Below are 9,331 nucleotides of genomic sequence, written 5' to 3'. Positions count from 1 at the left end.
CTTCTTTTATCCTAATTTTTCTCCATAGCATTTATGACTGTCTGACATACCACTTGTTGATTATTTATTTGTTTATTGCCAGGATGCCCCACTAGAATGTCAGCTCTAACAGAGGGCAGGGGTTTTGTCTGTTTTGCTCATGGCAATTGGAATCAACTTGATGGCAACTGTTTTTGTTGTTGTCCCCAAAGTCTAGAACAATGCCTAGCACATAACAGGAGGTTAATAAGTAAATGTTGAATGAATGGAGTTTGAACTCTAACAGGCCAGGGAAATGTATTTTTTCTCACTGCTTGTATTCTCAGCTCATTCAAGTAGTACCTGGCAGACAGTGAGTGCTCAATAAGTATTTATGTATTTAATTTTTTTTATTGTGCTTTAAGTGGAAGTTTACAAATCAAGTCAGTCTCTCATACAAAAATTTATATACACCTTGCTATATACTCCTAGTTGCTCTCCCCCTAATGAGACAGCACACTCCTTCTCTCCACCCTCTATTTCCATGTCCATTCAGCCAGCTCCTGTCCCCCTCTGCCCTCTCATCTCCCCTCCAGGCAGGAGCTGCCTACATAGTCTCATCTACTTTATCCAAGAAACTCATGCCTCACCAGTACCATTTTCTATCTTATAGTCAAGTCCAATTCCTGTCTGAAGAGTTGGCTTTGGGAATGGTTCCTGTCTTGGGCTAACAGAAGGTCTGGTGACCATGACCTCCAGGGCCCTTCTAGTCTCAGTCAGACCATTATCAATAAATATTTATTGACTGAGGGATATATGAAGCTCTGAGGAACTAGGTAATATGCTCAGGGCCATTCAGCCCAGAACGGGGAAGGGCAAGAACAGGAGGCCAGTGCCCCTGACTCGGGCTCTTTTACTCCGCTTAGTAAAAATCAAAACCAAACTCTTTGCTGTGGAGCCATTCTAACTCATGGCAACGCCACGTGTTACCGAGTAGAACTGCTCCATAGGGTTTTCTTGGCTGTAATCTTTACGGAAGTAGATGGCCAGGCATAGCTTCCATACTCCGTGGGGTGGGTTCCTACTGGAAATCTTTAGGTTAGTAGTTGAGTGCAAACCCTTTGCAACTCACTGGAACCTTGCCCCACTGGGTAGTGACTGCCTGACTCTCTTATTTGCTGCGAGGGGCTTTTTTTTTTTTTCTTTATTGTGCTTTAAGTGAAAGTTTACAATTCAAGTCAGTTTCTCATATAAAAACTTATACACACATTGTTATGTGACTCTAGTTGCTCTCCCTACGATGTGACAGCATACTCCTTCTCTCCACCCTGTATTTTCCATGTCCATTCAGCCAGCTCCTGTCCCCTTTTGCCTTCTCATCTCGCCTCCGGACAGGAGCTGCCCATTTAGTCTCAAGAATCTACTTAAGCCAAGAAGCACACTCTTCACCAGCATCATTTTGTCTTATAATCCAGTTTAATCTTTGTCTGAAGAGTTGGCTTCAGGAATGGTTTTAGTTCTGGGCTAACAGAGTTCTGGGGCCATGTCTTCTGGGGTCCCTCTAGTCTCAGTCAGACCATCAAGTCTGGTCTTTTTACGAGAATTTGAGTTCTGCACCCCATTTTTCTTCCACTCCATCAGGGACTCTCTTTTGTGTTCCCTATCAGGGCGGTCATTGGTGGTGGCCGGGCACCATCTAGTTCTGATCTCAGGTTGGTGGAGTCTCTGGTTTATGTGGCCCTTTCTGTCTCTTGGGCTCATATTTTCCTTTTGTCTTTGGTGTTCTTCATTCGTCTTTGCTCCAGGTGGGCTGGGACCAATTGATACATCTTAGATGGCTGCTTGCTAGCTTTTAAGATCCCAGAGGGCACTCACCAAAGTGGGATACAGAACATTTTCTTAATAAACTTTGTTATGCCAATTGACCTAGATGTCCCCTGAAACCATGGTCCCCAGACCGCCATCCCTGCCACTCTGGGCTTTGAAGCATTTGGCTGTATTCAGGAAACTGCTTTGTTTTTGATTTAGTCCTGTTGTGCTGCCTTTCCCTATATTGTGTGTTATGCTTCCGTTCACCCAAAATAATTCTTGTCTACTATCTAAAAAAACCCCTCCCTCCCTTCCCACCCTCGTAACCATAAAAGAATATTTTCTTCTGTATTTAAATCTTGAGTTCTTGTAAGTCTCATACAATATTTGTCCTTTTGTGACTGACTTATTTCACTCAGCATAATTACTTCCAGATTCATCCATGTTCTGTTTCATGGATTCATCATTGTTCTTCATCATTGTGTAGTATTCCATTGTGTGAATATACCATAATTTATCCATTCATCCGTTGATGGGCACCTAGGTTATTTCCATCTTTTTGCTATTGAGAGCAGTGCTGCAATGAACATGGGTATGCATATATCTGTTCCTGTAAAGGCTCTTATTTCTCTAGGATATATTCCAAGGAGTGGGATTGCTGGATCGTATGGTAGTTCTATTTCTAGCTTTTTAAGGAAGCACCAAATCCATTTCCAAAGTGGTTGTACCATTTTACATTCCCACCAGCAGTGTACAAGTGTTCCAGTCTCTGGGAGGGACTTTTTTGAAGACTTCTTCCTGGTTTCCCCAATGCGTAGTGCACTGCTTTGACGTAGGTAGTATGGCTGAAACAAATACCTGTGTTTTAATCCAGCGTTTTATGACAACTAGGCCAAACCAGTTTCAGTCTCTCAGGAGTAAAACCAGCTTGCAGGTGTATGTCGGCCCCTTAGGAAGCTGTGAACAAACAACACATAGCCGGCCCATCCATCTGCAAGGGGCTTTCCAAAAACCAGGCCGAAGAGCTTTCTGGTTACTTCAGCACGTTGACCATAACAATTTACTCCACTTGCTAAGGCCAGAGCCGGGCTACCTGTCCTGCCAACCTCCCATCCTCTCCTCCTTCAGATGTAGGACTGGCGGAGAAACCAGGGGAGGGAAGAATTCTCCACCCCTCGGGCTTCAGTCTTTCGGTGGTCGCCGGCAGGTCTCTCCGGTCCTGGGCCCGGGCCCGAGCGGGCGCGCGGGAGCGGGGGGCGCGCAGTGGCTCCGCGCGGGGGTGCGCGCGCGCGCCTGCCTCGCCTCCTTCAGCAGCTCCGGTTGCTACGTGATCTCTTTGTCAATGAGGCGCCGCTCTGAGCTGCAGTAACACTTGCGGCCCGGGAGCCTCCGGATCCTCAGAGAGCTAGCGAGCGAGTGAACGACTGGAGCTGGGCGGAGAGGCAGCAGCCGGCGGCGGGAGGGAGGGTCCCGAGCGCGCCCCGCGGCCGCCAGCCTCCGCTCCTCTCAGCCTCGGCCCCTCTGTCTGCAGGAACGAGCCCGGGAGAGGGGACCCCGGGCGACGCCTGTCCCACCCTCGCTGCCCCGGGCGCGCCGACGCTCCGCGACAGGCACCGTGGGAACCCGGTCCGCGCCCGCCGCGGCTCCATGCGGCCCCAGCCCCTGCGCGGTTGAAGCGGCGGCTGCCCGGAGCCCGCCACGGGCGCGGGAGGACGAGAGAGCAAGTCGCGCCGCCCGGCGCACGCTCCCCCGGCGCCCGGGCCATGGCCGGAGATGCCCGGTGAGGACCGGGGCGCCGAGGGCTGGGCTGCCCGTCACGGTGCTGAGCGAGGCAGCGGCCTGGATGTGTGAAGCGTCTCCATGGCTCGGCAGGAGGCGAAGCCCCAAGGCCCGAGGGAAGCTGATCCCGCGGCGCCGGGGCGCCGGGGCCGGCCTGGAGAGCGCGGCTTCTTTGGGGCCGGCTTCGGAGCCGCGCGCTGCCCGGGCGTGAGAGACCCCCGGCTGGCGCGGGCTTCCTGGGCCGGCGCGTCCGAGGCTGCGCCGCCGCTGCCGCCGCTGCTGCTGGGACTCCTGCTGCTGGCCGCTCTCCCCGAGCATTGCCGGGCCAACCCTGGTAAGCACTTGGCGGCTTCTTTGCGCCCGCGGAGGCTCTGGAGGAGAGGGGCTGCCCGTCGGGGCCAGCACCTGGCGAGGTGGCGGTGGGTGGAGAGGTCTTTGCTGTACCGGAGCTGAGTTTCTTTTGCCCTTTGCTGCTGCAACAGCAGGCAAACTGTCAGAAATGTGTCTCCCGGGAAGGCACCGTTAAGCAGGGAAGAAAAAAGAAGTGCATTCGCATGTTTTTTTCTAGACAAGTAGCAGATCCTTCCTAGTGGTCCCGCAGGCACGCTTCACTTAGAGGCATGGTGTGTTTAGGTCACCTTTAATAGGGACTTGTTTTAGTAGAACGCATTTCAAGGTGGGGACGCCCATTATGTTTGGGGCTCCCTGTTGGGTGTCCACTGTGTCTCAACTGCGTGAAATGGCCAGAGAGTTTTAGCCAAATCTCATGTAGGCGTCCCAGATAGCGTTTTTCTCTCTGTGTTGACAGCAGACCCCTTTTCTTTTGGGGCAGAGGTACCTAAAATAATTGCTTGCACCTTGCAAAGGGATGCAGACACTGATCAAGTGTACAGACCACTGTTCGCAGGAGCTTAGATAAAAATAACCACGCTTGACTCTTAGAATCCTAAGAATTCTCAGGAAATAGATTTCTGTAATTCCTTGGACGATTTTGAGCAATCTGTTGAAACTATTTGGGGGGATTATTCTGCTGATGTGTTGCAAAATTTACACTGTGCAGTGAGCAATTGCCTTTGAAATAAGAATGATCACTACAGCGCTTGTAAAGGACAGGCTTTGGTGTTTGTGATGAAATTCGGGGCTCTTGGTACATTTTGTTTATCAAGGAATATGGCTCTTATTCAATTAATACAATCTTGTAGTTTTGTGGATTTAAGCAAGGATTAATGAGGACAGTTTCTTTCCTTGAGTGCCCCCTCCCCCAAATTAGATTAAAATTCCTTAATTATGAAGGAGCTCACGCTACTTTATATAAGAGGGTTTCAGGTTGAATATTTCTTTTCTTCATCAGCTTAGTTCAAAGCAAATTTTCCTTCAATTGACTCAGCGGCACTGATAGGAGGTGTCTGTGTACACAAGTTACTGTCCAGGAATTTTCTATTTTGATTATAGTGATTATGAAGTTCCATAATCTTTGAATGTGTGCCTGAGAGCGGAGAACAGCCGCTAAAGATTTTTTTAGTCCTCAATTTTCTTGCCTTTACCAGTTATATATATTTGGCAGCATGATTAAAAGGTAAGTCCCAAATATGACACATGTCAAGGCTTAAATACTCATTTGCTCAGAAACACACATAGAGTTTTTGCTTTAAAATGGGTCAGATTCTTGATGGCTTTGTAAACTGTTTATGAGATATTAACTTTTGGATAATGTTCAGTTGGGTGCAAATACTGAACCACCTGCAATATGTGACATTTGAGTTTCATATATTGTTATTAATTGAGCCTGATGGCAAATAATTTCCTCTGATCAGTTTTGAATATTTGATCTCCCTTTCGACCTTTGTACGCTGACCCTTCTGAACCTCCATGGTTTTGCTTGGCTCCTTTTTCAGAGTGCTAGAGAGCTTCACTTAGGGGACTTCTGATCTATATCTTTCGGTTTTAGCCCTGGTGTCCTTTTTCTCTTTTAGTGTGGTCTGCACAGGGATACAGAACTTGGAAAGCTGCTTTGATTAAAATGATAGTCAAAATCATTAAAGGTGATTTTGCTTCCCTTTTCATTGGAGTGACTTGTTGCTTCCTTTGTGCGTTTTGGGTGCCCTTTCTGCTGTTACCCTTGATGACCAGTTCCCGATGGTCCAGCTCCTCCTGTGCATCCACTGTCTACATACAGCTAGCCTCCATGGTTTCTTGTGGGTTTGCCATTGATCCAGTTTCACGACTTGTTTCTCCCTCCATGGAAGAGTTAAAACAATGGGCTCCCTATCTTGCCTCCTACCTGCTTTCATTTATTCTCTGGTTTCCACTGAAGGCAGCTTCAACCTAGGGTGAGTAACTCCTGGGCCTAAAGGAGGGTGTCCCGAGTGGTTTGTGTGAGGAACCAGTGTCAGGAACGAGGCAGGCAGAAGATTGAATAACGCTTTTCTGGAACCTCTGACTTCCAACCAACAGCCTGGTTTTGAACTTTCCCTGAGGGGTGGCTTCGGTTTGGGGCTGCCACTTACTGCAGAATGTGTCTGATGCCAAGTTGCATTAGAAGCTGAAACTTTGAATATCACAGTCCTATTAGAAGTGCTGGCTTGCTACGGTCAGGCTATTTGCATGGTTGCTGTTCACGGTTTTCTAAACCAGGCTAAGCCAGACGTTTACCTTGGTTAAAAAATACATAAAAATAGATTTATTTCTGGAAAAAGCTGTAACAGTAGTTCAGAACCTTTGTGTCCTGGAGCCCCTGCAGTGTGTTCTCAGCCTGCCTCCACCCACCCCATTCCAACCTCTTTTGATTTCCTGAGAAATCAGAGTTCCTTCTCTTTCTCACATAAAGGAAAGAAAGGCTGCTGTCTGCAGTGTCTTTCTTCAGACTTCTCCTAACTTCCGTCTCCATGGAACCCTTGCTTCCAGTCAGTAACGTCTATCATGGATATGAAAAATTGGTATGGGAAAGGTCTTTGTAGCAGTGAGCTCTGACACCGCCTATTCTCTCCTGCCATCCTGGGCCCCAGGTGAAATGGCAAAGTTCAGTCACAGCCTTCTACGGATTTTCATTTCCGTTCATGTCAGCAAACATTTATTAAATGCCTCTTACATGCAGACAGAGTGTTCATCCCTTTATGGGCATCTACTCCATGTGACTTTGACCTCTCTGGGGCTCAGTTCTCACATCTGTAAAATGGGAATAATAGACTGTTGTGAAGACTGAGTCAATACATCTCAAAGGCTTTAAACAGTCCGCTCTTGGTACCTAGTAAGTGCTCAGTAAACTCTGGCTGTTCCTATAAAATGACAGAAATTGACCAAGCATTTATTCTGTGCAGGCACTGTGCTGGGGCAGGGGATACAGAGGTGAATAAGGATAAGGCAATTTGTAAAGCCCCTCATGAAGAGGGTGATATGCACCCCTGAATTCTGATGCTGCGTGATCAGGGCTAATAAAATGTGGGTGTAGTTATTTCTGGGAGAGCAGGGACTTTGAAGGAAGGGTAGGATTTGGCAGGGTTGATGCTTCAAGCAGAGGAAGCAGTGAAGGTTTTTTTGTGGCTAGACCACAGGTGCTGAAAGGAGCAGTACCCAGGACGCTCTCGCTGCCCAGGGCTTCTCCAGGACCTCCTCATGGGGGTGTTCCACCCTCTCAGCCCTCCTCTGAAGTGCCCTCTGCTTCTCCCATCACCTTGAAATTTCCTGATTTATCTTTGTTTTCCTATTGCCTATGACATTGCCCTGCACAGAGTAGACACTTAATATTTTCGGCCTTCTTATATTTCTGCTCCCTCAGTGTGGCCCATTTTGTTATATGTCGGGATATTATCTCATTTAAGTAATTCACAGTAAATAGCAAATGGCTGCCTTACTCAGGGATATATTTGCATTTTGAAAGAAAGGTTTGCTGATAACAGGGAATATCTAATTTAGCACAATATGGGAGGGGGGAGGTAATTAAAAAATAATTTTATTGTGCTTTAGATGAAGTTTACAAAGCAAAATAGTTTACCATTCAAGGATTTGTACACAGAATGTTCCAAGACATTGATCACAGTCCCCTCAATGTGTCAGCACTCTCCCCGTTTCTGCTCTGGGTTCCCTGTTACCTTTCGTCCCATTTTCCTACCCCTTCCTGCCTTATCGTCTTTGCTTTTGTGTACATTTTACCCTTTTGGTCTTCTATCATTAACTGTTCTAAGGATCTTGCTCCTCTCAGGGGTTATTATTTATTTTGTAGGGCTGTCTATTGCTGAAAGGTAGTCTCTGGGAATGGCTTCAGTTCCATCTTAGCAGGGTGTCTTAGGGCCACAGTCTTGGTGGTTCCTAGGGGGGAGATAATTTTGACCTGGGATGTCTTCTCTGCCCCCCTCCAACTTCCTTATACATGTCCTCAACATGGAGTCCCAGTGAAAACAGGTTCCACAGTTCATTCCTTCCTTCGTTCATTCCGTGTGTTTTGAGTGCCTCACTGTCCCAAGATTACAGAAATGAACCAAAGCAAGTTCCTACCGTCATGGCAGTTAGAAACTAGCGTGCAGTGTTTTCCAGACTTTAGTGTGCATATGAATCACTTGACTACCCTGTTAAAATGCAGATTCTGATTCAGGAGACCTGGTCTAAGGCCTGAGATTCTAACAACAAGCACCCAGGTGATGCTAATGCTGCAGGTTCATGGACCTCACTTTGAGTAGCAAGTGTCTAGGAGACTGACAATAAACAAATAAATGTAGATCAGGTAGTGATAAGTGCTATGAAGAAGGATTGGCCCTGACCACTGTGGGGAGAAGAGACTGTAGAAAGTGGAAGCAGGAAGACCAGGTAGGAGTTTAGTTTGTTGTTGAAATCCAGTCTGGAGGTGAAGATGGCTTAGATAGGGTGATAGTGGTGGAAGTAGTGAGAAGTGATTAGATTTTGGATATATGTGGAAGGTGGGGCTAATAGAGTTTTCTGTTGGATTAGAGGTGGGGCATGAGACAAAGAGATGGCTCCAAAGTTTTTGGCCCAAGCGACTGGGAAGATGGAGTTGCCATTAATTGAGATGAGGAAGGTTGCATTGTAGGCTCAGGCTTGGGGTCGGAAATTAGGACTTGGTTTGGGATACGTTAGGTTTCAAATATTTATTAATTTCCAAGTGGACATGTTATACCAGTGGAAAAACCGATCTGGAATTCTAGGAAAATATCGGGTCCAGTGATAGAAATTTGGGGACCATCAGCAGGGAACTGGATGAGAAACCTAGAGAGTGAGTACAGAGAAGAGGGAATATTTGAATAACGAGTCCTGGGATACTACAGCATTTAGAGGTTCAGGAAGAAGTGGGGACCAGCAAAGGAGACCAAGAAAAAGCAGCAGGGAGGTAGGAAGGGAAGAGAGTGTATGTGATGTCCTGGAAGGCAAGTGATGTGAGTGTTCAAGGAGGAGGGAGTGATCAGCTGGGGCAAATGCTGCCAAGAGTGGATTTAGATGGGGACTAGCAATGGACACTGGATTTGGAGATGTGGAGGGGTTTGGTGGCAGTGAGAGCAGTAGGGACAAAAGTCTGACTGCAGTGGGTTCAAGAGAGAGGTAAAAGAGAAATTAGAGGCAGTGAATAAGAAGACTGACTCTTCCCTATAAAGGGAAGCAGGGTAACAGGGCAGTGGCTGGAGGGGGAGGTGAGCCAAAAGAGGGATAAAATTACATGATGTTTGTACTTTCCCACTTTTTAACATTAAAGATGCACAAGAGTGCTTGGTTTGGTGTTTTTTTTTTTCCCCCTTCTTCAGATGTAGATGGCTTATTAAATATATTTAGACTTTTTACT

Source organism: Loxodonta africana, chromosome 7 (genome assembly GCF_030014295.1).
Source record: "Loxodonta africana isolate mLoxAfr1 chromosome 7, mLoxAfr1.hap2, whole genome shotgun sequence".
NCBI classification, from domain to species: Eukaryota; Metazoa; Chordata; class Mammalia; order Proboscidea; family Elephantidae; genus Loxodonta; species Loxodonta africana.
The sequence above is the reverse complement of the archived record's forward strand: the minus strand, read 5'-3'. Positions refer to the sequence as shown.